The following is a 22241-nucleotide window of genomic DNA, read 5'->3' on the forward strand; positions in this document are numbered from 1 at the left end:
CAGTTTTCAAAGGAGTCAGGTAATTAAGCTGGTATGCAGCAAGTTTGCCCTGGGTAAACTTGCCCATCTCACCGTTGCTAAATGCATTTGTGATTTCACAATGTGTGAACTCTGAACTGGGTTAAAAAGAGATGTTCATGGGGGTATGGTTAGGTTAGAGGAAGAAAAGTGCCTGCTGAACTGGATTTCAAAACTGTGTCTCTGTATCTGTCTGCCAAGAATAAAAATAATGCTTATTGGGCCTGAAATTCACAGGTTTAACTTATCAGGAGCAAACCAGTCTTCTCCTGCCGATATGCATCTCCTGCTGAGTTGCCTCCCTGTGCCATGCAGCTGGAAAGACTTTCACGAAAATGTTATTTCCTGCTGCAGCTATCCACAGCATCAGGAGATGACCTTTCATGAAGGCCTACTTACTGCTGCGGCATGGGGAGGCATGCCTCTGGCCACCAATCGGCTGTGCTAGAGGTGGAGCAATAGACCAGGAAACCCCCATTGATATTCAGTGGTTCTTAGTGCTGTTGAATATATCCACTAATCAGTTATCCCTGGCTAGTGTAGATGTGGACAATCAGCAAGCAAAAAAATTCTCACCAATATTGACTTGTTAGAAAAAGCCCACAGACTTGGAGCATTTCACCTCATTTAGTGGAACACCATATTTAGGTGAAATAGGGTCACTCTAGCTCTAATCATTGGCATAAAAACCTCCCTCTCCACAAGATTAAAAAAACCCCCAAAAAACAAACAATTGTTGTATTTAATTGTCTATTATCTCTCATACTCATTCATATATTTCTTTCTCCTTTTTTTGTTAACTTTTTTGATTTATCCAATCAGGTCACACTGCCAGCGGTACGAGAAACTTATTTCAAATTCATCAACCGACTTTAGCATAATCAAAGAAAAACTTATCTCAGTAAAGACCTTTTGAAGTCACCGAGCCACTACTTCTGTATTATTTCTTTTCCTTAGAACTACCATTTCTTCTAAATAATTTCTTCTCTATAGTCACCGCTTTTTCCAAGAGCCACCATGGCCAGAGTTTTGAGGCACAGTTAGCCACTGCATCGGGGCTGTTGTTAAAGAAGCTTATCCAGGTTCTTTTTTTAGAAGACTGATTAGAGCTGGAGCGAACCTATTTCACTTAAAGGTATTCCACTGAATGAGGTGAAGTGATCCTAGTCTGAGGCTTTTCCTAACAAATCAATATTGGTGAGATTGTTTTGCTTGCTGATTGTCCACATCTACACTAGCCAGGGATAACTGATTAGTGAATATATTCAGCAGCACTAAGTACCACTGAATGTCAGGAACTCAATAAGTGTTGGAGTAATATACAACATTCAGTGCACCAGTCGGCACTAGGAACCACTTTCGCAGTTTGATAAAAAGGGGGGGGGGGGGGGGGGGTTATGCAGAGAGGTAACCAGGCACGAGTCTTAATATTGCTTGGTACTCAGGTATTTAGTTCTGGGAGCCAGGCATGCACCGGTATTGACTATCCTGGCTTAGTTCAGCATGTGGCTGGACTTCTTTCCATCCTACCAGAGGCACAAGACAAGGGTGTCCGTTGTCACTGCTTCTCTTCAACCTTGCTCTTGAGCCCTTATTGCTCACCATTCACTACAATCCTGAAATTAAAGGGGTGCGATGTGGTCACACTGAGGTGAAATTCTCAGCATATGCCGATGATGTTCTTATATACACCACTCCTGAGTCACTACCAGCTTTAATGCCTATTATTGATGATTATTCCAAAATATCCAGATACAAACTCAACACAACTGAGACGGAGCTCATGCCACTGAATCATCTTACACAGAAATCAGATGTCGATAGTCTCAATTTTCAATGGTCTGCTAATAAATTAAAATACCTAGCCATAAATTTTGGTAATATCATTGCCCTGACTATGGAATACAGCATGAATTGCATTCTATAGATACTTAACAGCTTATTATCTCACTGGTCTCCACTAAAGCTCTCATGGTGGGGGAGATTAAAAGCTATCAAAATGATTATAACTCCTAAGATCAACTATACTTTAAGCATGCTTCCGTTCCTATTGAGACCCTCCTTTTATTTTAAAAAAAAATGGACACTGTTTTATCCAGTTTCCTATGGAACAAAAGTACTCCTAGGATTGCCCTATGGAAACAAATCAGCCAAGGCAGATGGAGGAGTTAACTTCCCAGACTTCCTTAACTACCATTACGCCTTCCTACTACTACAAGGAGCTCGTTGTTTGCTCTATGATACTGCACGAAGAACCGACTGCATATGGCTTGAATTTGAAACTGAACAACATGGACTGATTCCACTCCAGTCCCTCCCTTTTCTGTCTATGCCCAAAAATACTGATTATACAGATCATATAACTGTGTCCATGAAAAAAGTGATCCAAGAGGTGGACATTCCATGGTTATCCACATTACATACCCCACTTTGGCGGAATGATCGCATGAAGATACAGAATACATCTGTCGACTGGAAATACTGGCAACAAGTTGGCATATGGCAAGTTGGGCATCTTCGGGATAAAGGAGCTTGGATTCCTTATGACACTTTATACACGAAAAGCATAAGCTACCGCCCAGTTGTTACTTTCAATAGCTACAACTCAAACACTCATTGCAGAAGCTTTTTCGGGTTAGCCTTCTTGAAGATAAAGTTCCAGACATTATTACTATGTACATCATTACCACTGCCATGCAGAAATAAAAAAAACCTCCACATAAGCTATTTTTTTTTAAGTTCAACAATGATTTATTGGGTTTAATACAACAAAAACCGTAAGTTCCTGATGCATAATGATAATTACAGATTATTAAAAAGAGATCCTCAGGTTTTAGATGTGGACTTTAAAATGCCCAGGGATCCTTCAATGGATAAATCAACCTGTCATCCCCCTAGAACTAACCAATGTAAGGCCCTCCCTCAATTGTTGCTTGTTAGACCTGGTAGATGCAAGACACATTTTACATGCAGATAAAGATTATATTCATCTGTCCAGGGCACATTCCAAGTAGTTCCCATTGATCTAAAACCTGAGGATCTCTTTTTGAATGTTATGTGCACAGAAAAAGGTCCAAATATGGTTTTAGATCATTTGTGGTTGTGACTTGATTGGGAGAGTCCAAATAAACTAACAGAAGCCAGAAAAGACTTGAAATCTAATGGTCTGCTTTTACAATGACACCACTCCAAGCGAACTAGAAAATCTACAAAGGTCCAGTCATATCTCAGGATACTGCCAATCAAAAGTGGAGCACATTTCTCTGTAATAAAACTTTTCTGGGTGCAAAGCAGAAGCCTTTAGTTTGTCATTACCACGAGTACCTGAAGAGTGTATCCTATTACCAAGTTGTAGTCATGACTGAGTGGATAAGGTGATGGACTAGAAAACCACTGGAGTCACCCCATTCAGATTCAAATCCTACTGACTACAGGTCCATATGTTACTCTTACTAATAAAGAGTTTTTTGGGGGAAGACTTACCAATCCTTTGACAAACAACCTTTACAAATCTGAGAATGATGTAGTTGAACTTACCAACAGTAGACTAGGTCATTTGTTAGATATCAGAAATGAATGTATACAGGATAGAGATGCTGAAAGGTAAGCTTCCCTTCTAAAAAGTCTGAATGAGTGAGTGCTTACAAGAGAGAACAGAAGAGGCAACTTCCATTGTTTGTTCTCTTTCCTTTTACCAACTGGCATGTCCTCTTTTTCTAAACTTTTCAATAACTTCCAGTTCTCTACTTTCCAATCCATTATCCATAGATAAGTCTGACAGGTGTTTGATTTTATTGCTTCTACTTTACGTTTTGCCTTGCACATCAAACAGACAATCCTGCTGGATATCACAAATAGAATCCATCTAAGCTTGCTTGTTTTAGACTGGGTGAAATCAAGAAACAAAAAATAATATTGTCCAAGAATGCTGTTAATTAGAAAGAGCAAGATGAGCAATAGTGTTCCTCCCTTCATTCAGGGTACATAGCAGAAGACTTCAGCTTGTCATTACCACGAGTGCCTGCAGAGATTACCCTTTGTACAAATTGTAGTCATGGCTGAGTGGTAAAGGCGATGGATTTGAAATCCATTGGTGTCTCCCCATACAGGCTTAAATCCTGCTGAATACGGGTCAGCACATTCCTCTTACAAGTAGAACTTTTTTTGGGAACACTCAACATTCCCTTGACTAACCACGTTTACTAATCTGCCACTGATGAATTGAAGTTACCAACAGTAAACTAACTCATTTGTTTAAATGACATTGTAAAGCAGGAAAGACTTTTAAGCTCACGGTCTGCTTTTACAATGACACCACTCCAATCGAACTAGAAAATCTGCTAATGTCCAGTCATACGTCAGGTTACTGCCAAGCAAAAGTGAAGCAAGTTCCTCTGTGATAAAGCTTTTATGATAGTATTGCTAGTACCTTTTAACTTGCAAAAATCTTTTCAGATAACATTGGGAACTACTGGGGCACACTACATGGCACAAGAATGTAAATATATATGTGTACTCAAACATCTGGCAGCTGAGGGGACATCGGCAATCTAGCATAATTAGCGGGAATGAGGACCACAAACCTATTAATAAACTGAATGAGTGAACACAAAATCTCTAAACTGCCTACAAGATGTATCTTTGCTAGAAGACAAACTATTGGAAAAATACAGTTAAATGCAGAATACATAAGAACAACCTGGAATGATTTTACTTTACTGGAAGGAGTCCATGTGACCTGTAGATATCAGAAATGAATGTAAGCGGGATAGAGATTCTGAAAGGTTAGCTTCCCTTCAAACAGTCTGTTTGAATGAGTCAATGCATACAGGAGAGAACAGAAGAGGCTCCATCCATTGTTGGTTCCCTTTTGTTTTACAAACTGGCATGTCCTCTTTTTCCAAACTTTTCGTTAACTGCCAGTTCTCTACTTTTAAAACCATTATGCATAGAATAAGTCTGACAAATGTTTGATTTTTTTGCTTCTTTTTTACGTTTTACCTTGCACATCAAACAGGCAATCCTGCTGGATATCATAGGGCTTTCCCAAGGGATTAAATCTATGGGTTTTTTCTTTCAAAAAGAGAATGCATTTAAGCATTGTATGTTTTAGATAGGGTGAAAACACGAATCAGAAGATGATTATGTCCAATAATACTGTTAATAGGAAAGAGCAGGCAGAACAAATGTGTTTCTCCCATGTTTCAGGGTGAAGAGCAGAATCCTTTAGTTCGTCATGACCACGAATGCCTGCAGAGAGGTGCATCTTGCCAAGTTGTAGTCATGGCTGAGTGGTTAAGGTGATGGACTTGAAATCCATTGGGGTCTCCCTGCGCAGGTTCAAATCTTGCTGACTACGGGTCTGCATTTTAATTTAGCTAGTATACTTTTTATGAGGGGAAGACATACCGACTTACCATTCCTATAACAAACTACCTTTACAAATCTTCCAGTGATGAAGTTGAAGTTGCCAACAGTAGACTAGGTCATTTGTATGAATGACTTTGCAAAACAGAAAAAAGTTTCAATCTAATGGTCTGCTTTTACGATGACACCACTCCAATCGAACTAGATAATCTGCTAATGTCCAGTCATATCACAGGTTACTACCAAGCAAAGTGAATCAAGTTAATCTGTGATAAAGTTTTTCTGATAGCATTGCTAGTACCTTTTAAAAACCTTTTCGGAAGACATTGGGAACTAATGGGGCAAACCACATGGCACAAGAATGTACATATATATATGTACTCAAACATCTGTGAGTTGAGGGGACATCGGCAATCTAACATAATTAGCGGGAATGAGGACCATAAACGTCTTGAAAAACTGAATGAGTGAATAATAAATCTCTAAACTGCCTACAAGATGTATCTTTGCTAGAAGAGAAACCATTGGAAAAATACAGTTAAATGCAGAATACATAAGAAAAACCTGGAATGATTTTAACTTACTGGAAGGAGTCCATGTGACGTGTAGATATCAGAAATGAATGTATGCGGGAGAGAGATTCTGATAGGTTAGCTTCCCTTCTAAACAATCAGTTTGAATGAGTGAATGCTTATAGGAGAGAACAGAAGAGGCTCCATCCATTGTTGGTTCCCTTTCGTTTTACCAACTGGCATGTCCTCTTTTCCAAATTTTTCGTTAACTGCCAGTTCTCAACTTTCAAAACCATTATGCATAGAATAAGTCTGACAGGTGTTTTATTTTATTGCTTCATTTTTACGTGTTGCTTTGCACATCAAACAGGCAATCCTGCTGGATATCATAGGGCTTTCCCAAGGGATTAAATCTATGTGTTTTTTCTTTCAAAAAGAGAATGCATTTAAGCATTGCATGTTTAAGATAGGGTGAAATCACGAATCAGTAGATGATTATGTCCAAGAATGCTGTTAATAGGAAAGAGCAGGCAGAAGAAATGTGTTTCTCCCATGTTTCAGGGTGAAGAGCAGAATCCTTTAGTTCGTCATGACCACGAATGCCTGCAGAGAGCAGCTTTTTGCCAAGTTGTAGTCATGGCTGAGTGGTTAAGGCGATGGACTCGAAATCCATTGGGGTATCCCTGTGCAGGTTCAAATCCTGCTGACTACGGGTCTGCATTTTAATCTTGCTAGTATACTTTTTTGAGGGGAAGACATACCGTCTTACCATTCCTATGACAAACTACCTTTACAAATCTTCCAGTGATGAAGTTGAAGTTACCAACAGTAGACTAGATCATTTGTTTGAATGACTTTACAAAAAAGAAAAGACTTTCAATCTAATGGACTGCTTTTACGACAGCACTCCAAGCGAATTAGAAAATCTGCAAAGGTCAAATCATATCTCAGGTTACTGCCAAGCAAAAGTGAAGCAAGTTCCTCTGTGATAAAGCTTTTCTGATAGCATGGATAGTACCTTTTAACCTGCAAAATCTTTTCGGATGACATTGGGAACTACTGAGGCACACCACACGGTACGAGAATGTACATATAAATGTGAACACAAACATCTGTGAGCTGAGGGAACATCAGCAATCCAGCATTATTTGCGGGAATGAAGACCATAAACCTCATGATAAACTGAATGAGTGAAAACTAAGTATCTAAACTGCCTACAAGATGTATCTTTGCTAGAAGAGAAACCATTGGAAAATACAATTAAATGCAGAATACATAAGAAAAACCTGGAATGATTTTACCTTACTGGAAGGAGTCCATGTGACGTGTAGATATCAGAAATGAATGTATGCGGGAAAGAGATTCTGATAGGTTAGCTTCCCTTCTAAACAGTCAGTTTGAATGAGTAAATGCTTACAGGAGAGAACAGAAGAGGCTCCATCCATTGTTGGTTCCCTTTCGTTTTACCAACTCGTATGTCCTTTTTTTCCAAACTTTTCGTTAACTGCCAGTTCTCTACTTTCTAAACCATTATGCATAGAATAAGTCTGACAGGTGTTTGATTTTATTGCTTCTTTTTTAACTTTTGCCTTGCACATCAAACAGGCAATCCTGCTGGATATCATAGGGCTTTCCCAAGGGATTAAATCCATGTGTTTTTTCTTTCAAAAAGAGAATGCATTTAAGCATTACATGTTTTAGATAGGGTGAGATCACGAATCAGAAGATGATTATGTCCAACAATGCTGTTAATAGGGAAGAGCAGGCAGAAGAAAAGTGTTTCTCCCATGTTTCAGGGTGAAGAGCAGAATCCTTTAGTTCGTCATTACCACGAATGCCTGCAGAGAGGACCATCTTGCCAAGTTGTAGTCATGGCCGAGTGGTTAAGGCGATGGACTTGAAATCCATTGGGGTATCCCCGCGCAGGTTCAAATCCTGCTGACTACGGGTCTGCATTTTAATCTTGCTAGTATACTTTTTTGAGGGGAAGACATACCGTCTTACCATTCCTATGACAAACTACCTTTACAAATCTTCCAGTGATGAAGTTGAAGTTACCAACAGTATACTAGGTCATTTGTATGAATGACTTTGCAAAACAGAAAAGAGTTTCAATCTAATGGTCTGCTTTTACGATGACACCACTCCAATCGAACTAGATAAACTGCTAATGTCCAGTCATATCACTAGTTACTGCCAAGCAAAGTGAATCAAGTTACTCTTTGATAAAGCTTTTCTGATAGCATTGCTAGTACCTTATAACCTGCAAAAACCTTTTCGGAAGACATTGGGAACTAATGTTGGGACATTGGGACATTGGGAACATTGAGACATTGGGACATTGGGGACATTGAGACATTGGGACATTGGGGAAACCACATGGCACAAGAATGTACATATATATATATGTACTCAAACATCTGTGAGTTGAGGGGATATCGGCAATCTAGCATAATTATTGGGAATGAGGACCACAAATGTCTTGAAAAACTGAATGAGTGAACACTAAATCTCTAAACTACCTACAAGATGTATCTTTGCTAGAAGAGAAACCATTGGAAAAATACAGTTAAATGCAGAATACATAATAAAAACCTGGAATGATTTTACCTTACTGGAAGGAATCCATGTGACATGTAGATATCAGAAATGAATGTATGCGGGAAAGAGATTCTGATAGGTTAGCTTCCCTTCTAAACAGTCATTTTGAATGAGTGAATGCTTACAGGAGAGAACAGAAGAGGCTCCATCGATTGTTGGTTCCCTTACGTTTTACCAACTGGCTTGTCCTCTTTTTCCAAACTTTTCGTTAACTGCCAGTTCTCTAGTTTCTAAACCATTATGCAAAGAATAAGTCTGACAGGTGTTTGATTTTATTGCTTCTTTTTTACGTTTTGCCTTGCACATCAAACAGGCAATCCTGCTGGATATCATAGGGCTTTCCCAAGGGATTAAATCTATGTGTTTTTTCTTTCAGAAAGAGAATGCATTTAAGCATTGCATGTTTTAGATAGGGTGAATTCACGAATCAGAAGATGATTATGTCCAAGAATGATGTTAATAAGAAAGAGCAGGCAGAACAAATGTGTTTCTCCCATGTTTCAGGGTGAAGAGCAGAATCCTTTAGTTCGTCATGACCACGAATGCCTGCAGAGAGCAGCATTTTACCAAATTGTAGTCATGGCTGAGTGGTTAAGGCGATGGACTTGAAATCCATTGGGGTATCCCCGCGCAGGTTCAAATCCTGCTGACTACGGGTCTGCATTTTAATCTTGCTAGTATACTTTTTTTGAGGTGAAAACATACCGTCTTACCATTCCTATGACAAACTACCTTTACAAATCTTCCAGTGATGAAGTTGAAGTTACCAACAGTAGACTAGGTCATTTGTATGAATGACTTTGCAAAACAGAAAAGAGTTTCAATCTAATGGTCTGCTTTTACGATGACACCACTCCAATCGAACTAGATAAACTGCTAATGTCCAGTCATATCACTAGTTACTGCCAAGCAAAGTGAATCAAGTTACTCTTTGATAAAGCTTTTCTGATAGCATTGCTAGTACCTTATAACCTGCAAAAACATTTTCGGAAGACATTGGGAATTAATGGGGCAAACCACATGGCACAAGAATGTACATATATATATGTACTCAAACATCTGTGAGTTGAGGGGACATCGGCAATCTAACATAATTAGCGGGAATGAGGACCATAAACGTCTTGAAAAACTGAATGAGTGAATAATAAATCTCTAAACTGCCTACAAGATGTATATTTGCTAGAAGAGAAACCATTGGAAAAATACAGTTAAATGCAGAATACATAAGAAAAACCTGGAATGATTTTAACTTACTGGAAGGAGTCCATGTGACGTGTAGATATCAGAAATGAATGTATGCGGGAGAGAGATTCTGATAGGTTAGCTTCCCTTCTAAACAATCAGTTTGAATGAGTGAATGCTTATAGGAGAGAACAGAAGAGGCTCCATCAATTGTTGGTTCCCTTTCGTTTTACCAACTGGTATGTCCTTTTTTTCCAAACTTTTCGTTAACTTCCAGTTCTCTACGTTCTAAACCATTATGCATAGAATAAGTCTGACAGGTGTTTGATTTTATTGCTTCTTTTTTACGTTTTGCCTTGCACATCAAACAAGCAATCCTGCTGGTTATCATAGGGCTTTCCCAAGGGATTAAATCTATGTGTTTTTTCATTCAAAAAGAGAATGCATTTAAGCATTGCATGTTTTAGAGAGGGTGAAATGTCGAATCAGAAGATGATTATGTGCAAGAATGCTGTTAATAGGAAAGAGCAGGCAGAACAAATGTGTTTCTCCCATGTTTCAGGGAGAAGAGCACAATCCTTTAGTTCGTCATTACCACGAATGCCTGCAGAGAGGAGAATCTTGCTAAGTTGTAGTCATGGCCGAGTGGCTTAGGTGATGACCTAGAAATCCATTGGGGTATCCCAGTGTAGGTTCAAATCCTGCTGTATCCGGGTCTCAGTTTAATCTTGCTAGTATACTTTTTATGAAGGGAAGACATATCGACTTACCATTCCCTTGACAAACTACCTTTACAAATCTTCCAGTGATGAAGTTGAATTTACCAACAGTAGACTAGGTCATTTGTTTGAATGAGTTTAGAAAACAGAAAACACTTTCAATCTAATGGTTTGTTTTTACAATGACACCTCTCCAAGCGAATTAGAAAATCTGCAATCGTCAAATCATATCTCAGGTTACTGCCAAGTAAAAGTGAAGCAAGTTCCTCTGTGAGAAATCTTTTCTGATAGCATTGCTAGTACCTTTTAACCTGCAAAAATCTTTTCGGATGACATTGGGAACTACTGAGGCACACCACACGGTACGAGAATGTACATATAAATGTGAACACAAACATCTGTGAGCTGAGGGAACATCAGCAATCTAGCATTATTTGCGGGAATGAGGACCATAAACGTCTTGAAAAACTGAATGAGTGAATACTAAATCTCTAAACTGCCTACAAGATGTATCTTTGCTAGAAGAGAAACCATTGGAAAAATACAGTTAAATGCAGAATACATAAGAAAAACCTGGAATGATTTTACCTTACAAGAAGGAGTCCATGTGACGTGTAGATATCAGAAATGAATGTAGGCGGGAGAGAGATTCTGATAGGTTAGCTTCCCTTCTAAACAATCAGTTTGAATGAGTGAATGCTTATAGGAGAGAACAGAAGAGGCTCCATCCATTGTTGGTTCCCTTTCGTTTTACCAACTGGCATGTTCTCTTTTCCAAATTTTTCGTTAACTGCCAGTTCTCAACTTTCAAAACCATTATGCATAGAATAAGTCTGACAGGTGTTTTATTTTATTGCTTCATTTTTACGTGTTGCTTTGCACATCAAACAGGCAATCCTGCTGGATATCATAGGGCTTTCCCAAGGGATTAAATCTATATGTTTTTTCTTTCAAAAAGAGAATGCATTTAAGCATTGCATGTTTAAGATAGGGTGAAATCACGAATCAGTAGATGATTATGTCCAAGAATGCTGTTAATAGGAAAGAGCAGGCAGAAGAAATGTGTTTCTCCCATGTTTCAGGGTGAAGAGCAGAATCCTTTAGTTCATCATTACCACGAATGCCTGCAGAGAGCAGCTTTTTGCCAAGTTGTAGTCATGGCTGAGTGGTTAAGGCGATGGACTTGAAATCCATTGGGGTATCCCCGTGCAGGTTCAAATCCTGCTGACTACGCATCTCATTTTAATCTTGCTAGTATACTTTTTATCGGGGAAGACATACCGACTTACCATTCCCTTGACAAACTACCTTTACAAATCTTCCAGTGATGAAGTTGAAGTTACCAACAGGAGACTAGATCATTTGTATGAATGACTTTGCAAAACAGAAAAGAGTTTCAATCTAATGTACTGCTTTTACGACAGCACTCCAAGCGAATTAGAAAATCTGCAAAGGTCAAATCATATCTCAGGTTACTGCCAAGCAAAAGTGAAGCAAGTTCCTCTGTGAGAAAGCTTTTCTGATAGCATTGCTAGTACCTTTTAACCTGCAAAAACCTTTTCGGATGACATTGGGAACTACTGAGGCAAACCACACGGTACAAGAATGTACATATAAATGTGAACACAAACATCTGTGAGCTGAGGGAACATCAGCAATCTAGCATTATTTGCGGGAATGAGGACCATAAACCACATGATAAACTGAATGAGTGAAAACTAAGTATCTAAACTGCCTACAAGATGTATCTTTGCTAGAAGAGAAACCATTGGAAAAATACAGTTAAATGCAGAATACATAATAAAAACCTGGAATGATTTTACCTTACTGGAAGGAGTCCATGTGACGTGTAGATATCAGAAATGAATGTATGCGGGAAAGAGATTCTGATAGGTTAGCTTCCCTTCTAAACAGTCAGTTTGAATGAGCGAATGCTTACAGGACAGAACAGAAGAGGCTCCATCCATTATTGGTTCCCTTTCGTTTTACCAACTGGCATGTCCTCTTTTTCCAAGCTTTTCGTTAACTGCCAGTTCTCTAGTTTCTAAACCATTATGCAAAGAATAAGTCTGACAGGTGTTTGATTTTATTGCTTCTTTTTTAAGTTTTGCCTTGCACATCAAACAGGCAATCCTGCTGGATATCATAGGGCTTTCCCAAGGGATTAAATCCATGTGTTTTTTCTTTCAAAAAGAGAATGCATTTAAGCATTACATGTTTTAGATAGTGTGAGATCACGAATCAGAAGATGATTATGTCCAACAATGCTGTTAATAGGGAAGAGCAGGCAGAAGAAAAGTGTTTCTCCCATGTTTCAGGGTGAAGAGCAGAATCCTTTAGTTCGTCATTACCACGAATGCCTGCAGAGAGGACCATCTTGCCAAGTTGTAGTCATGGCCGAGTGGTTAAGGCGATGGACTTGAAATCCATTGGGGTATCCCCGCGCAGGTTCAAATCCTGCTGACTACGGGTCTGCATTTTAATCTTGCTAGTATACTTTTTTGAGGGGAAGACATACCGTCTTACCATTCCTATGACAAACTACCTTTACAAATCTTCCAGTGATGAAGTTGAAGTTACCAACAGGAGACTAGATCATTTGTTTGAATGACTTTACAAAAAAAAAAAGACTTTCAATCTAATGTACTGCTTTTACGATGACACCACTCCAATCGAACTAGATAAACTGCTAATGTCCAGTCATATCACTAGTTACTGCCAAGCAAAGTGAATCAAGTTACTCTTTGATAAAGCTTTTCTGATAGCATTGCTAGTACCTTATAACCTGCAAAAACCTTTTCGGAAGACATTGGGAACTAATGTTGGGACATTGGGACATTGGGAACATTGAGACATTGGGACATTGGGGACATTGAGACATTGGGACATTGGGGCAAACCACATGGCACAAGAATGTACATATATATATATGTACTCAAACATCTGTGAGTTGAGGGGATATCGGCAATCTAGCATAATTATTGGGAATGAGGACCACAAATGTCTTGAAAAACTGAATGAGTGAACACTAAATCTCTAAACTACCTACAAGATGTATCTTTGCTAGAAGAGAAACCATTGGAAAAATACAGTTAAATGCAGAATACATAATAAAAACCTGGAATGATTTTACCTTACTGGAAGGAGTCCATGTGACATGTAGATATCAGAAATGAATGTATGCGGGAGAGAGATTCTGATAGGTTAGCTTCCCTTCTAAACAGACAGTTTGAATGAGTGAATGCTTACAGGAGAGAACAGAAGAGGCTCCATCGATTGTTGGTTCCCTTACGTTTTACCAACTGGCTTGTCCTCTTTTTCCAAACTTTTCGTTAACTGCCAGTTCTCTAGTTTCTAAACCATTATGCAAAGAATAAGTCTGACAGGTGTTTGATTTTATTGCTTCTTTTTTACGTTTTGCCTTGCACATCAAACAGGCAATCCTGCTGGATATCATAGGGCTTTCCCAAGGGATTAAATCTATGTGTTTTTTCTTTCAGAAAGAGAATGCATTTAAGCATTGCATGTTTAAGATAGGGTGAAATCACGAATCAGTAGATGATTATGTCCAAGAATGCTGTTAATAGGAAAGAGCAGGCAGAAGAAATGTGTTTCTCCCATGTTTCAGGGTGAAGAGCAGAATCCTTTAGTTCGTCATGACCACGAATGCCTGCAGAGAGCAGCTTTTTGCCAAGTTGTAGTCATGGCTGAGTGGTTAAGGCGATGGACTCGAAATCCATTGGGGTATCCCCGTGCAGGTTCAAATCCTGCTGACTACGGGTCTGCATTTTAATCTTGCTAGTATACTTTTTTGAGGGGAAGACATACCGACTTACCATTCCCTTGACAAACTACCTTTACAAATCTTCCAGTGATGAAGTTGAAGTTACCAACAGGAGACTAGATCATTTGTTTGAATGACTTTACAAAAAAAAAAAGACTTTCAATCTAATGTACTGCTTTTACGACAGCACTCCAAGCGAATTAGAAAATCTGCAAAGGTCAAATCATATCTCAGGTTACTGCCAAGCAAAAGTGAAGCAAGTTCCTCTGTGAGAAAGCTTTTCTGATAGCATTGCTAGTACCTTTTAACCTGCAAAAACCTTTTCGGATGACATTGGGAACTACTGAGGCAAACCACACGGTACGAGAATGTACATATAAATGTGAACACAAACATCTGTGAGCTGAGGGAACATCAGCAATCTAGCATTATTTGCGGGAATGAGGACCATAAACCACATGATAAACTGAATGAGTGAAAACTAAGTATCTAAACTGCCTACAAGATGTATCTTTGCTAGAAGAGAAACCATTGGAAAAATACAGTTAAATGCAGAATACATAATAAAAACCTGGAATGATTTTACCTTACTGGAAGGAGTCCATGTGACGTGTAGATATCAGAAATGAATGTATGCGGGAAAGAGATTCTGATAGGTTAGCTTCCCTTCTAAACAGTCAGTTTGAATGAGCGAATGCTTACAGGACAGAACAGAAGAGGCTCCATCCATTATTGGTTCCCTTTCGTTTTACCAACTGGCATGTCCTCTTTTTCCAAACTTTTCGTTAACTGCCAGTTCTCTAGTTTCTAAACCATTATGCATAGAATAATCTGACAGGTGTTTGATTTTATTGCTTCTTTTTTACGTTTTGCCTTGCACATCAAACAGGCAAACCTGCTGGATATCATAGTGCTTTCCCAAGGGATTAAATCTATGTGTTTTTTCTTTCAAAAAGAGAATGCATTTAAGCATTGCATGTTTTAGCCAGGGTGAAATCATGAATCAGAAGATGATTATGTCCAAGAATGCTGTTAATTGGAAAGAGCAGGCAGAACAAATGTGTTTCTCCCTTGTTTCAGGGTGAAGAGCAGAATCCTTTAGTTCCTCATAACCACGGGAATGCCTGCAGAGAGCAGCATTTTGCCAAGTTGTAGTCATGGCTGAGTGGTTAAGGCGATGGACTAGAAATCCATTGGGGTATTCCCACGCAGGTTCAAATCCTGCTGACTACGAATCTCATTTTAATCTTGCTAGTATACCTTTTATGGTGGAAGACATACCGACTTACCATTCCCTTGACAAACTACCTTTACAAATCTTCCAGTGATGAAGATGAAGTTACCAACAGTAGACTAGGTCATTTGTATGAATGACTTTGCAAAACAGAAAAGAGTTTCAATCTAAAGGTCTGCTTTTATGATGACACCACTCCAATCGAACTAGATAATCTGCTAATGTCAAGTCATATCACAAGTTACTGCCAAGCAAAGTGAATCAAGTTACTCTGTGATAAAGCTTTTCTGATAGCATTGCTAGTACTTTTTAACATGCAAAAACCTTTTCGGGAGACATTGGGAACTAATGGGGGAAACCACATGGCACAAGAATGTACATATATATATGAACTCAAACATCTGTGAGTTGAGGGGACATCGGCAATCTAGCATAATTAGCGGGAATGAGGACCACAAACGTCTTGAAAAACTGAATGAGTGAACACTAAATCTCTAAACTGCCTACAAGATGTATCTTTGCTAGAAGAGAAACCATTGGAAAAATACAGTTAAATGCAGAATACATAAGAAAAACCTGGAATGATTTTACCTTACTGGAAGGAGTCCATGTGATGTGTAGATATCAGAAATGAATGTATGCGGGAAAGAGATTCTGATAGATTAGCTTCCCTTCTAAACAGTCATTTTGAATGAGTGAATGCTTACAGGAGAGAACAGAAGAGGCTCCATCCATTGTTGGTTCCCTTTCGTTTTACCAACTGGCATGTCCTCTTTTTCCAAGCTTTTCGTTAACTGCCAGTTCTCTAGTTTCTAAACCATTATGCATAGAATAAGTCTGACAGGTGTTTGATTTTATTGCTTCTTTTTTACGTTTTGCCTTGCACATCAAACAGGCAATCCTGCTGGATATCATAGTGCTTTCCCAAGGGATTAAATCTACGTGTTTTTTCTTTCAAAAAGAGAATGCATTTAAGCATTGCATGTTTTAGACAGGGTGAAATCATGAATCAGAAGATGATTACCGTATTTTCACGCATATAACGCGCGCGTTATACGCGTTTTTACCTACCGCGCATACCCCTCGCGCGTTATATGCGTGAGCGCGGTATACGAAAGTTTTCAAACATAGTTCCCACCCCGCCCGACGCCCGATTCACCCCCCCAGCAGGACCACTCGCACCCCCACCCCGAACGACCACTCGCACGCGCTCCCACCCGCACCCGCATCCACGATCGGAGCAAGAGGGAGCCCAAGCCCTCTTGCCCGGCCGACTCCCCGACGTCCGATACATCCCCCCCCCCGGCAGGACCACTCGCACCCCCACCCCGAAGGACCGCCGACTTCCCGACAATATCGGGCCAGAAGGGAGCCCAAACCCTCCTGGCCACGGCGACCCCCTAACCCCACCCCGCACTACATTACGGGCAGGAGGGATCCCAGGCCCTCCTGCCCTCGACGCAAACCCCCCTCCCCCCAACGACCGTCCCCCCCCAAGAACCTCCGACCGCCCCCCCAGCCGACCCGCGACCCCCCTGGCCGACCCCCACGACCCCCCCACCCCCCTTCCCCGTACCTTTGGAAGTTGGCCGGACAGACGGGAGCCAAACCCGCCTGTCCGGCAGGCAGCCAACGAAGGAATGAGGCCGGATTGGCCCATCCGTCCTAAAGCTCCGCCTACTGGTGGGGCCTAAGGCGCGTGGGCCAATCAGAATAGGCCCTGGAGCCTTAGGTCCCACCTGGGGGCGCGGCCTGAGGCACATGGTCGGGTTGGGCCCATGTGCCTCAGGCCGCGCCCCCAGGTGGGACCTAAGGCTCCAGGGCCTATTCTGATTGGCCCACGCGCCTTAGGCCCCACCAGTAGGCGGAGCTTTAGGACGGATGGGCCAATCCGGCCTCATTCCTTCGTTGGCTGCCTGCCGGACAGGCGGGTTTGGCTCCCGTCTGTCCGGCCAACTTCCAAAGGTACGGGGAAGGGGGGTGGGGGGGTCGTGGGGGTCGCCAGGGGGGTCGCGGGTCGGCTGGGGGAGCGGTCGGAGGTTCTTGGGGGGGGCGGTCGTTGGGGGGGAGGGGGGTTTGCGTCGAGGGCAGGAGGGCCTGGGATCCCTCCTGCCCGTAATGTAGTGCGGGGTGGGGGTAGGGGGTCGCCGTGGCCAGGAGGGTTTGGGCTCCCTCCTGGCCCGATATTGTCGGGGAGTCGGCGGTCCTTCGGGGTGGGGGTGCGAATGGTCCTGCCGGGGGGGGGGATGAATCGGACGTCGGGGGGGGGGTGAACGGAGAGTCGGGACAGCGCACGGAGAGGCGGGGCAGTGCACGGAAGTCAGGGGGGTGAACGGAGAGTCGGGACAGCGCACGGAAAGTCAGGGCAGTGCACGGAAGTCAGGGGGGGTGAACGGAGAGTCGGGACAGCGCACGGAAAGTCAGGGCAGTGCATGGAAGTCAGGGGGGGGTGAACGGAGAGTCGGGACAGCGCACGGAGAGGCGGGGCAGTGCACGGAAGTCAGGGGGGTGAACGGAGAGTCGGGCAGCATGCGCGGTATAATCGTGAGCGCGTTATACCAAAGTTTTTGTGCTTATCATCGTGATTTCTGCGCGCTATACACGTGTGCGCGTTTTATACGGGTGCGTGTTATTTGCGTGAAAATACGGTATGTCCAAGAATGCTGTTAATTGGAAAGAGCAGGCAGAATAAATGTGTTTCTCCCTTGTTTCAGGGTGAAGAGCAGAATCCTTTAGTTCCTCATAACCACGAATGCCTGCAGAGAGCAGCATTTTGCCAAGTTGTAGTCATGGCCGAGTGGTTAAGGCGATGGACTAGAAATCCATTGGGGTATCCCCGCGCAGGTTCAAATCCTGCTGACTACGAATCTCATTTTAATCTTGCTAGTATACCTTTTATGGTGGAAGACATACCGACTTACCATTCCGTTGACAAACTACCTTTACAAATCTTTCAGTGATGAAGTTGAAGTTACCAACAGTAGACTAGGTCATTTGTATGAATGACTTTGCAAAACAGAAAAGAATTTAAATCTAAAGGTCTGCTTTTACGATGACACCACTGCAATCGAACTAGATAATCTGCTAATGTCAAGTCATATCACAGGTTACTGCTAAGCAAAGTGAATCAAGTTACTCTAAGATAGAGCTTTTCTGATAGCATTGCTAGTTCCTTTTAACCTGCAAAAACCTTTTCGGAAGACATTGGGAACTAATGGGGCAAACCACATGGCACAAGAATGTACATATATATATATGTACTCAAACATCTGTGAGTTGAGGGGATATCGGCAATCTAGCATAATTATCGGGAATGAGGACCACAAATGTCTTGAAAAACTGAATGAGTGAACAATAAATCTCTAAACCGCCTACAAGATGTATCTTTGCTAGAAGAGAAACCATTGGAAAAATACAGTTAAATGCAGAATACATAAGAAAAACCTGGAATGATTTTACCTTACTGGAAGGAGTCCATGTGATGTGTAGATATCAGAAATGAATGTATGCGGGAAAGAGATTCTGATAGATTAGCTTCCCTTCTAAACAGTCAGTTTGAATGAGTGAATGCTTACAGGAGAGAACAGAAGAGGCTCCATCCATTGTTGGTTCCCTTTCGTTTTACCAACTGGCATATCCTCTTTTTCCAAGCTTTTCGTTAACTGCCAGTTCTCTAGTTTCTAAACCATTATGCATAGAATAAGTCTGACAGGTGTTTGATTTTATTGCTTCTTTTTTACGTTTTGCCTTGCACATCAAAGAGGCAATCCTGCTGGATATCATAGTGCTTTCCCAAGGGATTAAATCTATGTGTTTTTTCTTTCAAAAAGAGAATGCATTTAAGCATTGCATGTTTTAGACAGGGTGAAATCATGAATCAGAAGATGATTATGTCCAAGAATGCTGTTAATAGGAAAGAGCAGGCAGAACAAATGTGTTTCTCCCATGTTTCAGGGTGAAGAGCAGAATCCTTTAGTTCGTCATGACCACGAATGCCTGCAGAGAGAAGCACATTGTGAAGTTGTAGTCATGGCCGAGTGGTTAAGGCGATGGACTCGAAATCCATTGGGGTCTCCCTGCGCAGGTTCAAATCCTGCTGACTACGGGTCTGCATTTTAATCTAGCTGGTATACTTTTTTTGAGGGGAACGCATACCGACTTACCATTCCTATGACAAACTACCTTTACAAATCTTCCAGTGATGAAGTTGAAGTTACCAACAGTAGACTAGGTCATTTGTATGAATGACTTTGCAAAACAGAAAAGAGTTTCAATCTATAGGTCTGCTTTTATGATGACACCACTCCAATCGAACTAGATAATCTGCTAATGTCAAGTCATATCACAAGTTACTGCCAAGCAAAGTGAATCAAGTTACTCTGTGATAAAGCTTTTCTGATAGCATTGCTAGTACTTTTTAACATGCAAAAACCTTTTCGGGAGACATTGGGAACTAATGGGGGAAACCACATGGCACAAGAATGTACATATATATATGTACTCAAACATGTGTGAGTTGAGGTGATATCGGCAATCTAACATAATTAGCGGGAATGAGGACCACAAACGTCTTGAAAAACTGAATGAGTGAACACTAAATCTCTAAACTGCCTACAAGATGTATCTTTGCTAGAAGAGAAACCATTGGAAAAATACAGTTAAATGCAGAATACATAAGAAAAACCTGGAATGATTTTACCTTACTGGAAGGAGTCCATGTGACGTGTAGATATCAGAAATGAATGTATGCGGGAAAGAGATTCTGATAGATTAGCTTCCCTTCTAAACAGTCATTTTGAATGAGTGAATGCTTACAGGAGAGAACAGAAGAGGCTCCATCCATTGTTGGTTCCCTTTCGTTTTACCAACTGGCATGTCCTCTTTTTCCAAGCTTTTCGTTAACTGCCAGTTCTCTAGTTTCTAAACCATTATGCATAGAATAAGTCTGACAGGTGTTTGATTTTATTGCTTCTTTTTTACGTTTTGCCTTGCACATCAAACAGGCAATCCTGCTGGATATCATAGTGCTTTCCCAAGGGATTAAATCTACGTGTTTTTTCTTTCAAAAAGAGAATGCATTTAAGCATTGCATGTTTTAGACAGGGTGAAATCATGAATCAGAAGATGATTATGTCCAAGAATGCTGTTAATAGGAAAGAGCAGGCAGAACAAATGTGTTTCTCCCATGTTTCAGGGTGAAGAGCAGAATCCTTTAGTTCGTCATGACCACGAATGCCTGCAGAGAGAAGCACATTGTGAAGTTGTAGTCATGGCCGAGTGGTTAAGGCGATGGACTCGAAATCCATTGGGGTCTCCCTGCGCAGGTTCAAATCCTGCTGACTACGGGTCTGCATTTTAATCTAGCTGGTATACTTTTTTTGAGGGGAACGCATACCGACTTACCATTCCTATGACAAACTACCTTTACAAATCTTCCAGTGATGAAGTTGAAGTTACCAACAGTAGACTAGGTCATTTGTATGAATGACTTTGCAAAACAGAAAAGAGTTTCAATCTATAGGTCTGCTTTTATGATGACACCACTCCAATCGAACTAGATAATCTGCTAATGTCAAGTCATATCACAAGTTACTGCCAAGCAAAGTGAATCAAGTTACTCTGTGATAAAGCTTTTCTGATAGCATTGCTAGTACTTTTTAACATGCAAAAACCTTTTCGGGAGACATTGGGAACTAATGGGGGAAACCACATGGCACAAGAATGTACATATATATATGTACTCAAACATGTGTGAGTTGAGGTGATATCGGCAATCTAACATAATTAGCGGGAATGAGGACCACAAACGTCTTGAAAAACTGAATGAGTGAACACTAAATCTCTAAACTGCCTACAAGATGTATCTTTGCTAGAAGAGAAACCATTGGAAAAATACAGTTAAATGCAGAATACATAAGAAAAACCTGGAATGATTTTACCTTACTGGAAGGAGTCCATGTGACGTGTAGATATCAGAAATGAATGTATGCGGGAAAGAGATTCTGATAGATTAGCTTCCCTTCTAAACAGTCATTTTGAATGAGTGAATGCTTACAGGAGAGAACAGAAGAGGCTCCATCCATTGTTGGTTCCCTTTCGTTTTACCAACTGGCATGTCCTCTTTTTCCAAGCTTTTCGTTAACTGCCAGTTCTCTAGTTTCTAAACCATTATGCATAGAATAAGTCTGACAGGTGTTTGATTTTATTGCTTCTTTTTTACGTTTTGCCTTGCACATCAAACAGGCAATCCTGCTGGATATCATAGTGCTTTCCCAAGGGATTAAATCTACGTGTTTTTTCTTTCAAAAAGAGAATGCATTTAAGCATTGCATGTTTTAGACAGGGTGAAATCATGAATCAGAAGATGATTATGTCCAAGAATGCTGTTAATAGGAAAGAGCAGGCAGAACAAATGTGTTTCTCCCATGTTTCAGGGTGAAGAGCAGAATCCTTTAGTTCGTCATGACCACGAATGCCTGCAGAGAGAAGCACATTGTGAAGTTGTAGTCATGGCCGAGTGGTTAAGGCGATGGACTCGAAATCCATTGGGGTCTCCCTGCGCAGGTTCAAATCCTGCTGACTACGGGTCTGCATTTTAATCTAGCTGGTATACTTTTTTTGAGGGGAACGCATACCGACTTACCATTCCTATGACAAACTACCTTTACAAATCTTCCAGTGATGAAGTTGAAGTTACCAACAGTAGACTAGGTTATTTGTATGAATGACTTTGCAAAACAGAAAAAAGTTTCAATCTAATGGTCTGCTTTTACGATGACAGCACTCCAATCGAACTAGATAATCTGCTAATGTCCAGTCATATC

The 22241-nt window shown here is 40.9% G+C and overlaps 12 non-coding genes across 12 annotated transcripts; all 12 read left to right on the forward strand.

Annotated features, from left to right (window-relative positions):
• The first annotated feature begins 5295 nt into the window (after nt 1–5295).
• TRNAS-UGA lies at nt 5296–5377 on the forward strand. Its single transcript has one exon. It is a non-coding gene; the product is annotated as a tRNA-Ser (tRNA).
• A 1150-nt stretch (nt 5378–6527) lies between these two features.
• Nucleotides 6528–6609, forward strand: TRNAS-CGA. Its single transcript has one exon. It is a non-coding gene; the product is annotated as a tRNA-Ser (tRNA).
• Nucleotides 6610–7762: 1153 nt separating this feature from the next.
• Nucleotides 7763–7844, forward strand: TRNAS-UGA. Its single transcript has one exon. It is a non-coding gene; the product is annotated as a tRNA-Ser (tRNA).
• A 1227-nt stretch (nt 7845–9071) lies between these two features.
• On the forward strand, nt 9072–9153 carry TRNAS-UGA. The gene has a single exon. It is a non-coding gene; the product is annotated as a tRNA-Ser (tRNA).
• A 2397-nt stretch (nt 9154–11550) lies between these two features.
• Nucleotides 11551–11632, forward strand: TRNAS-UGA. Its single transcript has one exon. It is a non-coding gene; the product is annotated as a tRNA-Ser (tRNA).
• A 1154-nt stretch (nt 11633–12786) lies between these two features.
• Nucleotides 12787–12868, forward strand: TRNAS-UGA. The gene has a single exon. It is a non-coding gene; the product is annotated as a tRNA-Ser (tRNA).
• A 1228-nt stretch (nt 12869–14096) lies between these two features.
• TRNAS-CGA lies at nt 14097–14178 on the forward strand. Its single transcript has one exon. It is a non-coding gene; the product is annotated as a tRNA-Ser (tRNA).
• A 1156-nt stretch (nt 14179–15334) lies between these two features.
• On the forward strand, nt 15335–15416 carry TRNAS-AGA. Its single transcript has one exon. It is a non-coding gene; the product is annotated as a tRNA-Ser (tRNA).
• Nucleotides 15417–18200: 2784 nt separating this feature from the next.
• TRNAS-AGA lies at nt 18201–18282 on the forward strand. The gene has a single exon. It is a non-coding gene; the product is annotated as a tRNA-Ser (tRNA).
• Nucleotides 18283–19440: 1158 nt separating this feature from the next.
• TRNAS-CGA lies at nt 19441–19522 on the forward strand. Its single transcript has one exon. It is a non-coding gene; the product is annotated as a tRNA-Ser (tRNA).
• A 1158-nt stretch (nt 19523–20680) lies between these two features.
• On the forward strand, nt 20681–20762 carry TRNAS-CGA. The gene has a single exon. It is a non-coding gene; the product is annotated as a tRNA-Ser (tRNA).
• Nucleotides 20763–21920: 1158 nt separating this feature from the next.
• On the forward strand, nt 21921–22002 carry TRNAS-CGA. The gene has a single exon. It is a non-coding gene; the product is annotated as a tRNA-Ser (tRNA).
• Nucleotides 22003–22241: the final 239 nt, after the last annotated feature.

The sequence above is a fragment of the Geotrypetes seraphini genome, chromosome 1 (assembly GCF_902459505.1).
Source record: "Geotrypetes seraphini chromosome 1, aGeoSer1.1, whole genome shotgun sequence".
In the NCBI taxonomy this organism is placed as follows: domain Eukaryota; kingdom Metazoa; phylum Chordata; class Amphibia; order Gymnophiona; family Dermophiidae; genus Geotrypetes; species Geotrypetes seraphini.